The sequence below is a fragment of the Pristiophorus japonicus genome, unplaced genomic scaffold (genome assembly GCF_044704955.1).
Source record: "Pristiophorus japonicus isolate sPriJap1 unplaced genomic scaffold, sPriJap1.hap1 HAP1_SCAFFOLD_42, whole genome shotgun sequence".
In the NCBI taxonomy this organism is placed as follows: domain Eukaryota; kingdom Metazoa; phylum Chordata; class Chondrichthyes; family Pristiophoridae; genus Pristiophorus; species Pristiophorus japonicus.
This window is the reverse complement of record NW_027254090.1, coordinates 6,040,354-6,058,475: the sequence shown is the minus strand read 5'-3', so window position 1 is coordinate 6,058,475 and position 18,122 is coordinate 6,040,354. Positions and strand designations below refer to the sequence as shown.

At 46.7% G+C, this 18,122-nt stretch overlaps 1 non-coding gene across 1 annotated transcript; it reads right to left on the bottom strand.

The window, feature by feature from the left end:
• Positions 1–290: 290 nt before the first annotated feature.
• Positions 291–363, bottom strand: trnav-uac (transfer RNA valine (anticodon UAC)). The gene has a single exon. It is a non-coding gene; the product is annotated as a tRNA-Val (tRNA).
• Positions 364–18,122: the final 17,759 nt, after the last annotated feature.

Below are 18,122 nucleotides of genomic sequence, written 5' to 3'. Positions count from 1 at the left end.
GAGCTCATCCTTTATATTCAGTGGTTGCTCGCCCTTTGATGGGCTGCAGTGTAGCGGATATCACGTTGGCCTCACACACGAAAGGTCCCCGGTGGATCCGTTTTCTCTCACTGAAAGTTATCTATTTTTTGGTTAAATAAAGAGCAATTCAGGAATAAGGGAGCCCTTTTGCCAGGAGAATAAATAGCAAATAAAAACAGCAAATTCTGCAAATCTCAGCAAATCAGGCAGCATTTGCCAGGAGACGAAACTCGCCTCCGATTGTTCCCATTTGGCAAGTTTAAACAAAATGTTTCTGCCTGGGATCGAACCAGGGACCTTTTGCGTGTAAAGCAAACATGATAACCACTACACTACAGAAACCACTGGTACAACAACCCCAACAGAGGGGAGCTGACCAATGAGCTCCCTCTTGCTGATCGGGAATGAGGAGGCTCACCTGAAACAACTTCTGTCCCATACTGAAAGTTCTCAATCCTTCTCCTCCACTGCCCTTTACAGAAATGTCACGGATCACCCAGCCACCGTGTTCACTTCCACATCCTCACAGTGGGGCCACAGAGGCTCCTACCGTCTCCCCGCGATCAGTGAACTCACCCAGTTTGTAAAATTAAACCCGGAACACGTGCCCGGCAAAGGGCAGGAGAAGCCAGATAGTCTGTAAGCTCGGTCTATTACAGAAAGTATTGGTATTCATGGTGCTTACAGCAATTATTAATCGTCTCACAGACCTCAATTATTTTTATGCGATGAATTGATCGAGTATCGTTACCACGTCAGTGCGGCGGATCTTAACCCCTCGACCACCAGGGAACAGTTATGATAGATGTTGATATATTTATATATATTTATATAAGAACCTGAATATCAACGGCTAGCTACCTTGACCTCATGGCGAACAGCAGTGCATCTAACTTTGAGTGAAGTAAATTGTTCCACAATGACACCCATTTCATCTTTTGTTCCCTTTTAAACACTAGAAACTGAGACAGGGGGAACAAATAGAGAAATAAAAGCACAGGGATAGAGACAATAGGAAGAGAGAAGGGGAAAGATACTGTCGCCATCCAGAACTAATGCAGAAACCCCTCTGCTGCGCTCGGGGTGGCCACCCACAGCCTGGATACACTAACGGGAGAACACCAGCGGCAGGTCGGGGCCATAAAAGGAACGGCGAGCGGTCCTGGGAGCAGCTTGGAGGTCCCGGGAGACTACTCCAGGGAGGAGCGCGAGCCGGTGCAGGAGGGCGGCGGCAGCGAAGAGTGAGGTCATCAAGGTCCAGGTCGGTGATTGGAGCGTGGGCAGATACAGCAGGAGCGGCGAGACCGGGGCGAAGGAGCTGCGAGAGACTGTGGAGACATGTGATCGGGGCCCAGGGGAGGCATGAGTTCAGGGCCAGGGGCCCAGGGGCAGCACGGGGCAGCCCACACTGCGATATGTGTGCACACTGGGTCCGTGCAGCAGAGCTGGTCTCCAGTCGTCTTGTTTAACCCTTGCCACTGGACGAATATCTCGTTCTGTCAAGCCCGTGTGATGGCTGGGGTGCAACGGCCATCACACGTTAAAAAAATCCACGCACAGGCATCTTCCACCCTTCAACATACATTTCAGGACCTGGAATATTGAAACACCTGTGAACTCATCTTTTTTTGGCGAGGAAGCAAGTTATCCTCTCTTCGAGGGACTGCCTATGATGATGATGAACTGGATTTGCTGCAGTCCGCGGGCAGCAGGTGATGAAAGCGGGCCTGAGAGGGTGAGTGACAGGTGGGCACTGCTTCTGATGCTGTCTGACCCACGCTGGGAGCGGCCGGGGATTTTAAAGGCCTTTCATTGCACCAATGCAGGGTAAATGAAACTGTGTTTCAGGAACCTTCATGTTTCCAAACATGGACAATTTGCACTGTAGACCTCGTGATGCAACGGTAGTATGTCTGACTCCCGTCAGAAGGCTGTGTATTTAAATCATGTCAGGATCATTGTTCTTCAAAAGTTGCAAACTTCTTTGCTGTTTGGCTACAACCTGACACTTGCTCCAAGGTTTGTCTCACTGTTTCCCTGGTGTCAGGCACAGCTATGCCAGATGCCCTCATTTACTTCATGTAACAAGACACAAAAGTTCAAAATTTAAATGAACTTACAGTCTGGATGGCCGAGCTGTCGAAGGTGCTGCGTTCAGTTTGCAGTCTGCTCTTAAAGCGCGGTTTCAAATCCCTTTTCTTATTTTTAGTCATTGAGCAAAACTCATTTGCTTGGCACCACGGCCAGCTCCTTAAAAGTGGGATTCAGCAGTTCACCTGCTCGCTTAACATTTCCGTCTGACCAGGTGCTGAACGTGGAGATGTTTCCGCAGTGTCGCAGTTAACACGTTCGCCTCACACGCGAAAGCTCACCAGGTGGGAATATTTTCTGGAACTTTCTCCTCATGCATGCTCAGGGCGAGATTGTTCTCCTGTGAAAGGTCATATGATCATAAACATGTAAGGATTAGGAGCCGGAGTATGCCATTCGGCCCCTCGAGCCTGGTCTACCATTCAAGAAGATCCTGGCAGTTCTTCGACATCAAGTTTAAACATCTGGGGCGGAGCCAACAGGCGCCTGGCTGCAATCAGTGACAAAAACGTTTGCTTTAGCAGAAGCACAGCGAGCTCAGTTGATACAGCGTGAGATTTTTAATCTCAGATTCTCGGGTTCGAAAACCAAGTTTGTTGATTACTTTTTAACTACATTTTATGTTGCTTTCACGGGAATACATCGTTAATTAATCGATGATCTTCTTTTGCACAAATGAAGAAATTCTAACTGAAGGAGAGTCCATAATTGGATAATTTATCTCTGCTCTGCAAGTTAACTCTTAAACCATAAACCATTTTACACACTGCTTTCGGGGTCTGATTCAAAATGTTCATTTCTGGTAACATCAACAGGAGACTGGGGAAACAGTGCGACTGACTTTAGAGCAAGGGTCTGGTTATTGTGAAACACCAAAGAATATATACATTCTGGAAGAATAACATCGAAAGGAAATGTGACCCGACACCCAGGAAGAAGTGTTAAGACAGAAGATGAAATGCTGCATCCCTTTCTGCAAAAAATTCCTTTCACAAACATTTCTCTGACCGAAGCTGCACAAAACAAAAATGTTCGTTTCAAAGTCATTAAACTCCAGAATTTCCGCTTCACCAGAATCTCCTGAATCAGATGCCTTTAGTTTTGCCGACTCAATCCATGTCCCTTTGCAATGTTCTGCTTCCACACACACTATGAAATGTGCCGCTAACTTATAGAATCATGGAATGGTTACAGCACGGAAGGCCATTCGGCCCGTCGAGCCCGTGCCGACTCTCAGCGAGTCCCACTCCCCCGCTCTTTCCCCATAGCCCTGCAATTGTTTTTCCTTCAGACACTTATCCAACTCCCGTTTGAAAGATAAGATTGAGTCAGCCTCCACCACCCTTTCAAGCCGTGCATTCCAGATCCTAACCACTTGCTGCTAAATGGCCACCTCGTGTTCCTATGTGTAAAGTCTGGGAAACACGAGATCAATTCCTGCCACACTCACAGCCTTCCTAAATATGGCACCGTCTTTCTATTCTCATAAAACCAGCTCCTGAAGTGTAGGCCAGCTGTGTAGGTGAAAGCTCTGGTTATGTTCCTAACATCACTTCAATTGCAGTGTTTCCGTAGTGTAGTGGTTGTCACATTTTCTTCACCCGCGAATGATCTTTGGTTCGAAACTGGGCGGAAACATTTTGAAAACCCGTTTAATTAAATATTAGAAAAAATGGATTTATTCATATTAATGTTTCAATATTAACAAAACACAATGTCCCACAGCCTTGTTAAATTTTCTGATATCTATGTTCAGTTCTGTATACACTCAAACTCGACACTTGAACTGAATGCTCATAAAAGTATTGGAGTGGGAACTCACTGGATAACAGCACAGCTGGCAATGTTTGCAGAATATATTCGTGACACCAAAGCACACAATGACAACCTGGAACTGTGCGGCACAGTATCCTCGGGGAAAAAAGTTGAAGTCCCTGAGAGGGCTTAAACCACCAACTTTTTGGTTAATAACCGAACACGCTAACCCATTGCGCCACAGAGACTGACACAAGTGTATACTGCAAGACATCCCAAACCAGGGCGTCCGTCAGTTGAAGCTTCAGATTGCTCCGCCCAGTTGGAACTTGTCCACTCTCAGTTGCACTTTTCCCAAATAAAGGGTGGGACATTCATTGTGGATGTGTGGAAGCAGTCTGATCCCGCACACTGCAGACACTTCCATGTCACCGCCAACCAGCTCTCCCACAACCGGTGTGATCTACCTTCCAGCCTTCCGGTGCCTTGTCTGTGACAAACTATTCTGATTGTCCCGAAGCCTTATTATGTTTTAATTCCTTTTCAACTCCTGACTGCGGATAGTCCTGTGATTAAACGGGAACTAAATGCTTGCAGGGACAGTTGGGTTCACCATTTCTTTGCTTGGTGAAATTTCAAAGATTGAAAGTGACGCACATCAACCCCAAACCTCGTGACATACTCGCTAACCGCTACACGCTGCTCCCGTGAGATGGAAGCCCAGTTGCTGTTTCAAGCTTGAATGCAGGTACAAGCAGAACTCATTCAAAGAAAGTCCAAGACCCTGAGGCACCTGATTATTTGCACCAAACTCCTTTGTAAAGAGTCGAGGTTCGTGTGGGGTGATTTGGGCACATCTTTCCCCACACTACAACACTTCAAACATAACTCAACGGCTGTAAAGCGCTTTGGGGCGTCATGAGTTCCTGGAAGGCACTGCAGAAATGCAAGTCTTCCTTTGCAAAATTTCTATGCAATTTCAAAACTCGCCGGCAAAATAATGGACTCGTCCAGGATTGGAACCCAGGACTTCTCACAAATTTCATTTAACTTCGACTCATCTAAAGTCACACCTTTAGATCAATGAACCAACTGCTTGACAATCGTAACGGTAATGTATAGCCATTATAAAAGCACGTTTTTATGTGTGGCTACTCTTGATTAGAGAAGCACGTGAGACCGAATCAGTGACTTTGCTTTTTCGACCTGTCTTCTGAAGCGCCGCACGGTCTCACTCCGACAGTCAATGAGCTGTTGGGACGTTAGTGTATCCAGGCTGTGGGTGGCCACCCCGCGCGCAGCAGAGGGGTTTCTGCATTAGTTCTGGGTGGGGACAGTATTTCCCCTTCTCTCTTCCTCTTGTCTGTATCCCTGTGCTTTTATTTCTCTATTTATTCCCCCTGTCTCAGTTTCTAGTGTTTAAAAGGGAATAAAAGATGAAATGGGTGTCACTGTGGAACAATTTCTCTCGCTCAAAGTTACATTCACGACCGTTGTGCCATGAGGTCTAGACAGCTTGCCGTTGACATACAGGTTCATATATAAATATATATTTTTATATTGATACAAATTATCGAAGCTGTTCCCTGGTTGAGTGGTTAAGATCCCGAGCATTAACCCTTTCCATTCTCAATCAGTTCATCGCAGAAACATAATTGAGGTGTGTGAGAGGATTAATGATTGCTGTAATCGCCGTTAATAACCCACTACTATCTGTTAAAGAATGAGCTTACACACTCTCCCGCTTCTCCTGCCCTTTGCCGGACACATGTCCCGGGTTTAATTTTACAAACTGGGCGAGTTCGCTGATCGTGGGGAGAAGTTCGGAGCCTCTGTGGCCCCACTGTGAGGATGTGGAAGTGAACACGTGACATTTCTGTAAAGGGCAGCAGAGGAGAATGATTGAGAACTTTCAGTGTGGGACAGAAGTTGTTTCAGGTGAGCCAACACATTCCTGATCCTCCTCTCTTCTTAGGTAATCCCGGAGTCGAGGATGACTTGCTTCCACATCAAAAATCAGTGGTGATCAGCACAGAGGGAGCTCACTGGTCAGCTCCCGTCTGTTGAAATCACTGTGCCAGAGGTTTCCCTAGTGTCGCGGTTATCACGTTTGCTTTACATATGCAAGGTCACCGGTTCGATGCCGGGCGAGAACATTGTCTTGAAATTTCCTATAGGGGAACAATCGGAGGCGAATCTTGTCTCCTGGCAAATGCTAACTGACCTGCTGAGATTTCCAGCATTTGCTATTTATTCTCCTAGAAAAAGGGCTCTCTTATTCCTTAATTGCTCTTTATTTCACCAATAAATAGATAACTTTTAGCGAGAGAAAATGGATCCACCAGGGAACTTTGGCGTGTCGGAATAACCGGTGCTGTTAAATTTGACAAAAGTTGCCCCAGATTCCTGGTGTCGCCAGCGATAAGGATTTTGAACCAGACTCCTAAAACACAGTGTGTAAAATGGGATATGGTTGAACAGTTAACATGCAAAGCACAGAACAAATGATTAAAGTATCGACTGTCCCTCAGTCAGCATTTCTTTCATTGTACCAAAGAAGATGACGGGTTAATTAATGATGCTTTCCCGTGAAAACAACACAAAAGTTAAACAAAAAACATACGGTGACTGGCAGGTGAGCGCTTCTTCTGATACCTGGTGGGAATGGACAGGGATTTTAAAGCCCCTTGTATTGCGGAATCTTCACATAGACGAACATCTCAAGCTCCCTGTGTCGGCCTCATGGTGCAACGGCAGCGCGTCTGAGTCCAGATCAAAAGGTTGTGTGTACAAATCACGTCGAGGTCACTGCTCTTCTGGGTAATCCCGGAATTAATATTTTCTTTGCTGTTTGGCAATAACCAGACCCTTGCGCCAAGGTCTGTCTCACTGTTTCCTCGGTGTCAGTCTCAGAAACACCTGTTTCCCTCATTTATTTCTTGTGACAAGACACAAAAGTTCAAAATCAACCTGCAGGTGGCCATATACAGCACTGGATAGTCAGGACAGCCGAGCGGTCTAAGCTGTTGTGTTCAGTCTCTCTGAAAGTGTGGGTTTGAATCCCACTTCTAGCACCTTTTATTTTTAGTCATTGAGCAAAACTCATTTGCTTGGCACAACGATAAGCTCCTGAAAAGTGGGATTCTGCAGTTCACCTGCTCGCTCAGCATCTCCGTCTGACCTGGTGCTGAAGTTGGAGATGTTTCCGCAGTGTGGCCGTTCACACGTTCACATTACTGTCATGTATCTCACACTACTCTGCAGTTCGAAGTCGTTTTGAACATCTCTTTCAGCCAGGTGTGGGTACCTTCAAAGGGGCTAAAGTTAAAATGCCAGACCGGTCCATCACAAGGCTAGAGCTGTGCCTTATGTGATGAGGGAAAAGATTGAACACGAACTGGACCTGCGGGAAGGCATTATCTCATCCGTGGAATTTAGCGACTGGTCAAGTCCCATCATCCCCGTCATGAAGCCTGATGGATCCGTACAAATCTGTGGGGTTTACAAGTCTACCATAACAGAGTCTCCCTACAGGACCAATACCTGCTGCCCAGAGCAGAGGACCTATTTGCCACGTTGGCTGGAGAAAAACTTTTCTCGAAACTAGATCTTACATCTGCATATATGACGCAAGAACTGACCGAAGAGTCTCAGCTACTCACCACCATCAACACACATCGAGGCCTTTTTATGTACAATCGATGCCCATTCGGCATCAGGTCGACAGCTGCTATATTCCAGCGCAACATGGAGAGTCTGCTCAAGTCCATCCTGGGGACGGTTGTGTTTCAAGATGACATACTCATCACGGGCAGGGACACCGACTCCCATCTCCGCAATTTGCAGGAAGTACTAAGTCGATTGGATCGAGTAGGCCTAAGAGTTAAGAAATCCAAGTGTCTGTTTCTCGCGCCTGAGGTTGAATTTTTGGGCAGAAGGATTGCCGCTGATGGAATCTGCCCAACAGAATCAAAAACCGAAGCAATTCGTCGGGCACCCAGGCCCTGGAATATCTCGGAACTGCCTGCCTTTCTCGGGCTATTTAATTACTTTGGGAACTTTATGCAGAACTTGAGCACGCTGCTGGAGCCTCTCCACATGCTACCCAGAAAGGGGTGCGATTGGTTTTGGGGGGACGCCCAAGAACGCGCCTTCAATAAAGAACTCAACCTTCTATGTTCCAACAGTGTTTTACCCTTTTTTGACCCAGGTAAAAAGTTAGTTCTTACATGTGATGCGTCAGCGTACAGGGTCGGGTGCGTTTTACAGCATGTCAATGATGCGGGTAAATTACAACCCATTGCTTATGCCTCCAGGTCACTTTCGCGGGCGGCGTGCAGGTACGATATGGTTGAGAAGGAGGAGCTCGCGTGCGTGTACGATGTCAAAAAGATGCACCAATACCTTTTCGTGGCCAAGTTCGGGTTAGAAACCAACCACAAACCCCTCACGTCGCTGCTATCTGAGTGCAAGGCAATAAACGCCAAAGCCTCGGCACACATTCAGCGGTGGGCACTCATGCTGGTGTCTTATGACTACACAATAAGGCACAGACCAGGCACAGACAACTGTGCCGATGCGCTTAGCAGGCTACCCCTGGCGACCACAGAAGGTTCGGACGAACAGGACTGTGAGATGGTCATGGCAATCAGTGCCTTTGAATCCACAGGTTCGCCCATGATGTCGCACCAAATCAGAGCCTGGACGAAAGATGCGTTTTAACTGGTGACAGGGCAGAGACCCGCGATGCCTGCCCCGAGGAGATCAAACCTTTCCATAGGCGCAGGCATGAACTATCACTGCAGGCAGACTTCCTGATGTGGGGCAGCCGAGTAGTTATGCCCTTGCGAGGCTGAGAGGCGTTTGTCCGGGAGCTCCACCGCGAGCACCCGGGGATCGTCCTAATGAAGGCCATAGCCTGATCCCACGTCTGGTGGCCTAGCATTGACGCGGACTTGGAGCTCTGCATCCGTCGGTGCACCATTTGTGCCCAACTCAGTAATGCCCCCAGGGAGGCCCCCCTAAGCCCCTGGCCCTGGCTCACAAAAACCGTGGTCGCAGGTGCATGTAGACTATGCGGGCCCATTCATGGGCAAAATGTTCCTCGTCGCCGTTGATGCATTTTCAAAATGATCGAGTTCACCATTTTAAACTCGAGCACTACCTCCACCACTGTGGAGAGCCTGAGAACCATGTTTGCAATGCACGGAATTCCTGACATATTGGTCAGTGATAATAGTCCGTGCTTCACTAGCGCAGAATTTCAAGAATTTATACTTGACCACGGCATAAATCACGTTAAGACGGCACCGTTAAAGTCGGCCTCCAATGGCCAGGCGGAGCAAGCAGTGCAGATCATTAAACAAGGCATGCTCAGAATCCAAGGTCCCACGCTGCAGAGCCGCCTGTCGCGACTGCTGCTGGCATACAGATCTCGTCCACATTCGTTGACTGGGGTTCACCCGTGCAACTATTGATGAAATGAACCTTAAAGACCAGGCTCTCGTTAATCCTCCCAGACATTCATGAAATTGTTGAGGCTAAGCGCCGGAAGCTAACTGAGTACCATGATCTAAATTTGAGGGGGAGGTGGAATGAGATAGGGGATAAAGTGCTTGTGCTAAACTATGGCAGTGGTCCCAAATGACGTACAGGGACAGTAACAGGCAAGGAAGGAAACAGGCTACTGGTTGTACAAATGGACAATCGCCAAACCTGCCGGAGGCATGTAGACCAAGTAAAAAGTAGATTCACCAACAATACTGCAGGACGAGAGGCAGACTACAGTATGGAAATCACACCACACCTGGTGGACAGACAGAGGGAACAATCTGAGGAAAGGGCAGTCTCAACAGACAGCCCAGGCGAGATACCAGCAATCACACCGAAAGAAAAACAGGCACCAAGGCAAACAACTGAACCACAACTAAGACGCTCCACGCGAGAGCTAGACCACCTGAGATTCTGAATCTGTTAAGATAATAAGACCTTGGGGGAGTTTGATGTCATGTATCTCACACTACTGTACATAACTGTATCTTACCATGCTATACATGACTGTAACTAGATATGACCTGTAACCACAAGCATACGTTACCACCAGGGGTGCACTTGCAGGAGACACTGCATACCTGTTCCACACAGGTATATAAAGGCAGGTCTCAGGCAAGTGTGGCACTTGAGAGCTGTGAAATAAAGGTGCAGGTCCAGAGTGACCTTGACTTCAGCATGTGCCTCGTCTGAGTCTGTACTGCAGGGTCAGGACTTTACACTTACAAGCGAAAGCTCACCGGGTGGTAATATTTTCTGGAGCTTTCTCCTCATGCATGCTCAGGGGCGAGTTTGTTCTCCTGTGAAAGGTTATAAGATCATAAACATGTCAGGATTCGGAGCCGGAGTAGGCCTTTCGGCCCCTCGAGCCTGGTCCACCATTCAAGAGGATCCTGGCAGTTCCTCGACAGCAAGTTTAAACATCTGGGGCGGAGCCAACAGGCGCCTGGCTGCAATCAGCGACAAAAAGGTGCATTTGGCAGAAGCCCGGCGAGGTCAATCGGTCGAGCATGAGAATCTTAATCTTGGATTCAGGGGTGTGAGCCCCACGTTAATTGTTAAAACATGTCCCATTTTACACATAGGAGACTGGGGAAACAGTGCGACTGACTTTAGAGCAAGGGTCTGGTTATTGTGAAACAGCAAATGAAATATCAATTCTGGAAGAATGACATCGAAAAGAAATGTGACCCCGACACCCAGAAATAAGTGTTAAGGCAGAAGATTAAATGCTGCATTCCTCTGTGGAAAAAATTCCTTTCACAAACATTTCTCTGACCAAAACTGCACAAAACAAAAATGTTCCTTTCAAATTCATTAAACTCCCGAATTTCCACACCCCCCGAATCTCCTGAATCAGATGCCTCTAGTTTTGCCGACTCAATCCATGTCCCTTTGCAATGTTCTGCTTCCACCCACACTATGAAATGTGCCACCAACTTATAGAATCATGGAATGGTTACAGCACGGAAGGCCATTCGGCCCGTCGAGCCCGTGCCGACTCTCAGTGAGTCCCACTCCCCCGCTCTTTCCCCTGAGGCCTGCATTTTTTTTTCCTTCAGACACTTATCCAACTCCTGTTTGAAAGATTAGATTGAGTCTGCCTCCAGTACATTTCAGATCCTACCCACTCGCTGCTAAATAGCCAGCTCCTGTTCCTATGTGTAAAGTCTGGGAAACACTGGATCAATTCCTACCACACTCACAGCCTTCCTAAATATAGCACCGTCTTTCTATTCTCGCAAAACCAGCTCCTGAAGTATACTCCAGCTGTGTAGGTTAAAGCTCTGGTTATGTTCCTAACATTACTTCAAATGCAGTGTTTCCGTAGTGTAGTGGTTGTCACATTTGCCTCACACGCGAAAAGTTCCTGGTTCAAAATTGGGTGGAAACATTTTGAAAACTTGCTCAATTAAATTTTGGAAAAAATGGATTGATTCATATTCGTGGTTCAATATTAACAAAACACAATGTCCCACAACCTTGTAAAATTTTCTGATATCACTGTACAGTTCTGTATACACTCAAATTCTACACTTGACTGAATGCTCATAAAAGTATTGGAGTGGGAACTCACTGGATAAGAGCACAGCTGGTAATGTTTGCGGAATATGTTTGTGCAGTCAAAACGCGCAATGACAAACTGGAACCGTGCAGCACCGAATCCTCAGGGAAAACACATTTAAAAACTTCACTTCTGGGTGGGCTTGAACCACCAACTTTTAGGTTAATAGCTCAACGCGCTAAACCATTGCGTCACAGAGACTGACGCAAGTGCACACTGCACGACATCCAAAACCAGGGTGTCAGTCAGTTAAACCTTCAGATTGCTCCGACCGGGATGGAACTTGTCCACTCTCAGTTGTACTTTTCCCAAATAAAGGGTGGACATTCAGTGTGGATGTATGGAAGCAGTCTGGTCCCGCACACTGCAGACACTTCCATGTCACTGCCAACCAGCTCTCCCACAACTGGTGTGATCTACCTTCCAGCCTTCCGGTGCCTTGTCTGTGACGAAGTATTCTGATTGTCCCGAAGACGGTATTCGGTTTTAATTCCTTTTCTGCTCCCGACTGCAGATATTCCTGTGAATAAACGCGAACAAAGTGCTTACAGAGTCAGTTCGATTGACCGTTTCTTTCCTTGGTGAAATTTCAAAGATTGAAAGCGACGCACATCAACCCCAGAAAATGCTGGAAACACTCAGCAGGTCGGACAGTATCTGTGGAGGTGGGGAAGTTGGAATAATCGATTGGTTTGTTTGCGGCTTTGATCTGTTGCTGGGAAGTGAGGCATCGCTGCAGGATGCTTTTTTTCGAGGTGTAAGCAGAGGTTTCCGTCGTGTAACGGTTATCACGTTCGCCACACATGTGAAATATCCTCGGTTTGAGCACGGACAGAAACATTGTTTTGGAGAATATTTTTCTGTGGAATACATTTTTTAAAAGTAGCCCCAGGTTCCTTGTATCATGAGCGACGGGCATTTTAACTCACTTTCCTAAAATACAGTGTGTGTAAAATCAGATAGGGGATAAAACTTCATCAATGATTAAAGTTCCTTAACTCATTAAAGTTCAGTTCTTGAAGTTTCCATCAATTCATTTCATAAACATAATTGAAGTGTGTGAGAGAATTAATAATGGGCTTTAATCGTTAAGGACCCCATTACTTTATGTTATAGACCCAGGTTACACACTCTCTTGCTTCTGAAAGAGTTGAGGTCCATGTGGGGGTGATTTGGGCACATCTTTCCCCACATTACAAGTGTGTCAGGAAATCAACCACCCAAAGCCCTTTCATTAACCACAGGGATTCCCGCAATTGTCTGGTCTCAAAGCGGTTTTAGTCCTTGTCAATATCTCTTGTCCATTTCCCGATGTTTCCCGATTCTGTCGGTCTCCCTGGCTCTCTTCAATCTGTGTTTGGCCACCTACAGATTGGATTTCAATGAATACCTGTGTTTGTGTTTTCAATAACAACAGAAAATGTTTCTGATATATTTCTTAAGTTCTCTCCAAATCCTCGATATCCTTCCTAAATTGTGGTGCCCAGAACTGTAAACAGGATCCAACTGAGGCCTAAGCAGGGATTTATAAAGCTTTGGTGTAAGTTCCTCACCGGTGTAATCTATTTCACGTTATAAAGCCAAGGGTCCTGTATTCTTTTTTAGTAACCTTATCAACTTGTCTACCCACCTTTAAATATTGCTGTGTGTAAATCTCTCGGTCACTCTGTTTCTGCATCCCCTTTAAAACAACACCATTTCGTTGAAGTTTCCAAAGATCACCACCGTGTGTTTCCCAGACCTTACACAGAGGGACATAGGAACAGGAGGAGGCCATTTAGCCCCTCGAGCCTGTTCCACTATTCAGTGAGATCATGGCTGATCTGATCTTGGCCTCAGCTCCACTTCCCTAGCATCTCCGCCTAACCCTTGACTCCCATATCGTTCAAAAATCTGTCTACCTCCACCTTAAATATATTCAATGACCGAGCCTTCACAGCTCTCAGGGGTAGAAATACAAAGATTCACGCCCCTCTGAGGGAAGAAATTCCTCCTCATCCCCATTTTAAATGGGCAACCCCTTATTCTGAAACTCTGTCCCCTCGTTCTAGATTCCCCCACGAGGGGAAACATCCTCTCTGCATCTACCCTGTCTAGCCCCCTCAGAATCTTACACCTTTCAAATATATCATCTCTCACTCTGCTAATCTCCAATAGGTAGATCCCAACCTGTTCAACCATTCTTCATAAGACAACCTTGTGAACCTTTTGTGTAATGCCCCCAATGTAAGTTTATCCCTCCTGAAATGAGGAGAGAAATCTGTACGCAGTACTCCAGGTGTGGTTTCAACTCTGCTCTGTACAGTTGTAGCAGGACTTCTGTACTTTTATATTCCATCCCCCTTGAAATAAAGGCCAACTTTCCATTTGCCTTCCTAATTACTTGCTGTATCTGCATGCTAACTTTTTGTGATCAGGAAGGCCAATGGTATCTTGGCCTTTATTGCAAAGGGGATGGAGAATAAAAGCAGGGAAGTCCTGCGACAGCTGTATAACGTATTGGTGAGGCCACACCTGGGAATACTGCATGCAGTTTTGTTTTCCATATTTACGAAAGGCTATACTTGCTTTGGAGGCAGTTCAGAGAAGGTTCACTAGTTTGATTCTGGAGATGAGGGGGTTGACTTATGAGGAAAGGTTGAGTAGGTTGGGCCTCTACTCATTGGAATTCAGAAGAATGAGAGGTGATCTTATCGAAACGTGTAAGATTATGAGGGGGCTTGAGAAGGTGGATGCAGAGAGGATGTTTCCACTGATGGGGAGACTAGAACGAGAGGGCATGATCTTAGAATAAGGGGCCACCCATTTAAAACTTAGATGAGGAGAAATTTCTTCTCTCAGAGGGTTGTAAAACTGTGGAATTCCCTGCCTCAGTGAGCTGTGGAAGCTGGGACATTGAATAAATTTAAGAGAGAAAGAGACAGCTTTTTAAATGATAAGGGGATAAGGGGTTATGGGGAGCGGGCAGTGAAGTGGAGCTGAGTCCATGATCGGATAAGCCATGATCTTATTGAATGGCGGAGCAGGCTCGAGGGGCCGTATGGCCTACTCCTGCTCCTATTTCTTAAGTTCTTCTGTAAAAGGACTCCCAGATCCCTCTGCTCGACAGCATTTTGTAATCTCTCCCCATTTAAGTAATTATTAGCTTTTTTTGTTTTACCTACCAAAGTGGATAACCTCATATTTCCCACATTATACTGCAGCTGCCAATTTTTTGCTCACTCACTGACCCTATCTATATCGCTTTGCAGATTGTTTGCGTCCTCCTCACAACTTGCTTTCCCACCATATCTTTGTATCAGCAGCAAATTTGTCTACATTACAAACATGCAGAGCCCAGTACAAATTATTTTGCACCCTGGCGATGTTTTCTCATTGCCTTTGAAGGCGTATATCGCTGATTACCCAGAATGAAACCGTACATTTAAGATTTATACTATGAGGGAAAATTGCACCTTATTTTATTAGTTCGAGGTGTTTCATTAATTGGTTTGACATGCTGTATTTGTTTGAGGTGCTGTGGAAAAATGGATCCTTACTCATTGCTGACTCTAAGTTAGAACAAATGAGTGTTCGACAGTAAAATGAGCACTGCACTTTAATTGAGAATTACATATCCAGAGTTATAGTAGGCAGCCGCATACAGCAGTGAAGTAGAGCAGACCCGAGAGACTCAGCTAACATTTGGAAAGTAATCACTGAATTAACACAGAAGAGTGCAAAACATTCATCAGAACAATATACAATCTATACAATGCGTCTGATGGTGTTTGAAGGAACACGGCCATTGGAGAGAGAGCATCATTTCCAATTGCATTATATAATAAGTCTGATCAACATTTTACAGTTTAGGGACGTTAAGCTTAAATTTCGGAATTTTGCATTTAAACATATTCGATGTCATGAGGGACTCAATTCGGCGGCCGCAATGTGTTTGTTCAAACAACTGAAACTAATTTCAACTCTGTTGCATCTTGACTGTCCCAGTGGGGAGCCCACAAGATATAATTGAAAGGCTCCGGGAATATTTCAGAGTTTAATTCAGAGAGATTGCCTAAAGCACGAAGAGGCAGCATCGCTTAACACAGAAAATGCCTGATACGTCCTTACTGCACAGTATAAATACACACGAGGCCCATGCTTGAGAGAAGGTCAGTTTGTGACCTGTCCTTTATTCCTTCGCACTCAAGTGATGAAGGTGGGTGGAGCTTCCCCTTTTATACCTGAAGGTCCAGGTTAGGAGTATCTCCCACCTTATGGTCAGTGTTCTCACAGTGTACAACTTAGGTCAGTTTATACATGGGTTACAATGCTGGTTGAATACATGACATCACCTTCCCCCCCAAAGTCTTATTGGGATCACAGGTTGAGTCTCTCTGGTGGATTACGCTCCCTTGTCGAGCGCCTGAGTTGGGGCTCCGGTTGTTGGGCGCTGGCCTGAGTGTCTGCTGTTTGCAGTGCTCAGGCCTGTCCGGACTGTGACTGGGCTCTCCTCCCTTTGGTTCCGGTGTTCGGTCACCTGTGGTGGAGTGAACTCTGTATCGTTCTCTTCCTCTGCTTCTTCTATGGGGTTGCTGAACCTTCTTTTTGTTTGATCCACATGTTTGCGGCATATTTGTCCATTGGTATGTTTAACTACCAGAATCCTATTTCCCTCTTTGGCAATCACAGTGCCTGCGAGCCATTTGGGCCCTACAGCGTAGTTGAGGATAAAAAAAGGATAATTTACATCAATACATCGTGCCCTCGCATTCCTGTCATGGTAGTGATATTGTGACTGGCGCCTGCTCTCGACAATTTCTTTCATGGTGGGGTGTATAAAGGATAATCGGGTTTTGAGCGTCCTTTTCATTAGTAGCTCTGCGGGTGGAACCCCTGTGAGCGAGTGTGGTCGGGATATATAGGCCAACAGGAAGCGTGATAAGCGGGTTTGTAGTATACCCCCTTGGAATCAGAGTATCCCCTGTTTGATTATCTGCACTGCTCGTTCTGCCTGGCTGTTTGAGGCCGGCTTGAACGGTGCCGTTCTAACATGGTTAATTCCATTGCCTGCCATGAAGTCCTGGAATTCAGTGCTTGTGAAGCACGGGCCATTGTCACTGGATAAGATGTCCAGTAGACCGTGGGCGGTGAACATTGCCCGTAGACTTTCTACCGTGGCAGAGGATGTGCTTGAATTTAAAATGTCACACTCGATCCATTTGGAGTAGGCTTCTACCACAACCAAAAACATTTTCCCCATGAAAGGACCTGCGTAGTCCACATGGATGCGTGACCAAGGCTTGGCGGGCCATGGCCAGGGGCTAAGGGGGGCTTCCCTGGGCGCATGGCCCAGCTGGGCACACGTGTTGCACCTGCGAACACAAAGTTCCAGATCTGCGTCTATACCTGGCCACCAAACATGTGACCTGGCAATTGCCTTCATCGTGACAATGCCCGGGTGCCCATTGTGGAGTTATCTGATGAACACCTCTATGCCCATCTGGGGCATGACTACGCGGTTTCCCCACAGTAGGCAATCGGCCTGAATCGAGAGTTCATCCTTGCGCCAGTGAAATGGTTTAAATTTCTCAGGGCATGCCCTGTACGTGGCTGCCCAGTCCCCATTCAGGACACATTTCTTGACTAGAGACAATAGCGGGTCTCTATTTCTCCAGACTTTAATCTGACAGGCTGTCACGGGTGAGCCTTCGCTTCAGAAAGCTTCAACAGCCATGACCATCTCAGCACCATGTTCGGTAGCCCCCTCAGTGGTGGCTAGTGGGAGCCTGCTGAGTGCATTGGCTCAGTTTTCGGTGCCCGGTCTGTGCCGAATTGTGTACTCATAGGCAGCTAACGTGAGTGCCCACCTCTGTATGCGGGCCGATGCGTTTACATTTATGGCCTTGTTGTCGGCCAAAAGGGACGTTAGGGGTTTGTGATCTGTCTCCAGGTCAAATTTCCTCCAAACAGGTACTGGTGCATTTTCTTTACCGCATATACACATGTGAGCGCCTCCTTTTCTACCATCCCGTAGCCCCTTTCTGCCTGGGACAGACTTCTGGAGGCATAAGCTACCGGCTGTAACTGACCCTTGGCATTGACATGCTGCAACACACACCCGACACCATAGGATGACAGATCGCACGTTACCACAAGTTTCTTACATGGGTCATATAGCGTCAACAGATTGTTGGAACATAAAAAATTGTGTGCTCTATTAAAAGCCCTTTCCTGGCTGTCCCCCCAGACCCATTCACGACCTTTGCATAGGAGCACGTGTAGCTGCTCTAGCAGCGTGCTCAATTTGGGAAGAAAGTTGCCAAAATAGTTCAGGAGCCCCAGGAACGAACGCAGCTCCGTCGTGTTCCCGGGTCTGGGTGCTCTCTGGATTGCTTCCGTCTTGGATGCAGTTGGGCTGATCCTGTCTGCTGCTACCCTCATCCCCAGGAATTCTAACTCTGGAGCTAGGAAGACGCACTTCGCCTTTTTCAGTCGCAGACCTACCCGGTCCAGTCTGCGTAGCACCTCCTCCAGGTTGTGGAGATGTTCTTCAGTATCGTAACCCGTGATGAGGATGTCGTCCTGAAAAACCACCGTCCCTGGAATCGACTTGAGGAGGCTTTCCATATTTCGTTGGAAGATCGCGGCGACCGAGCGA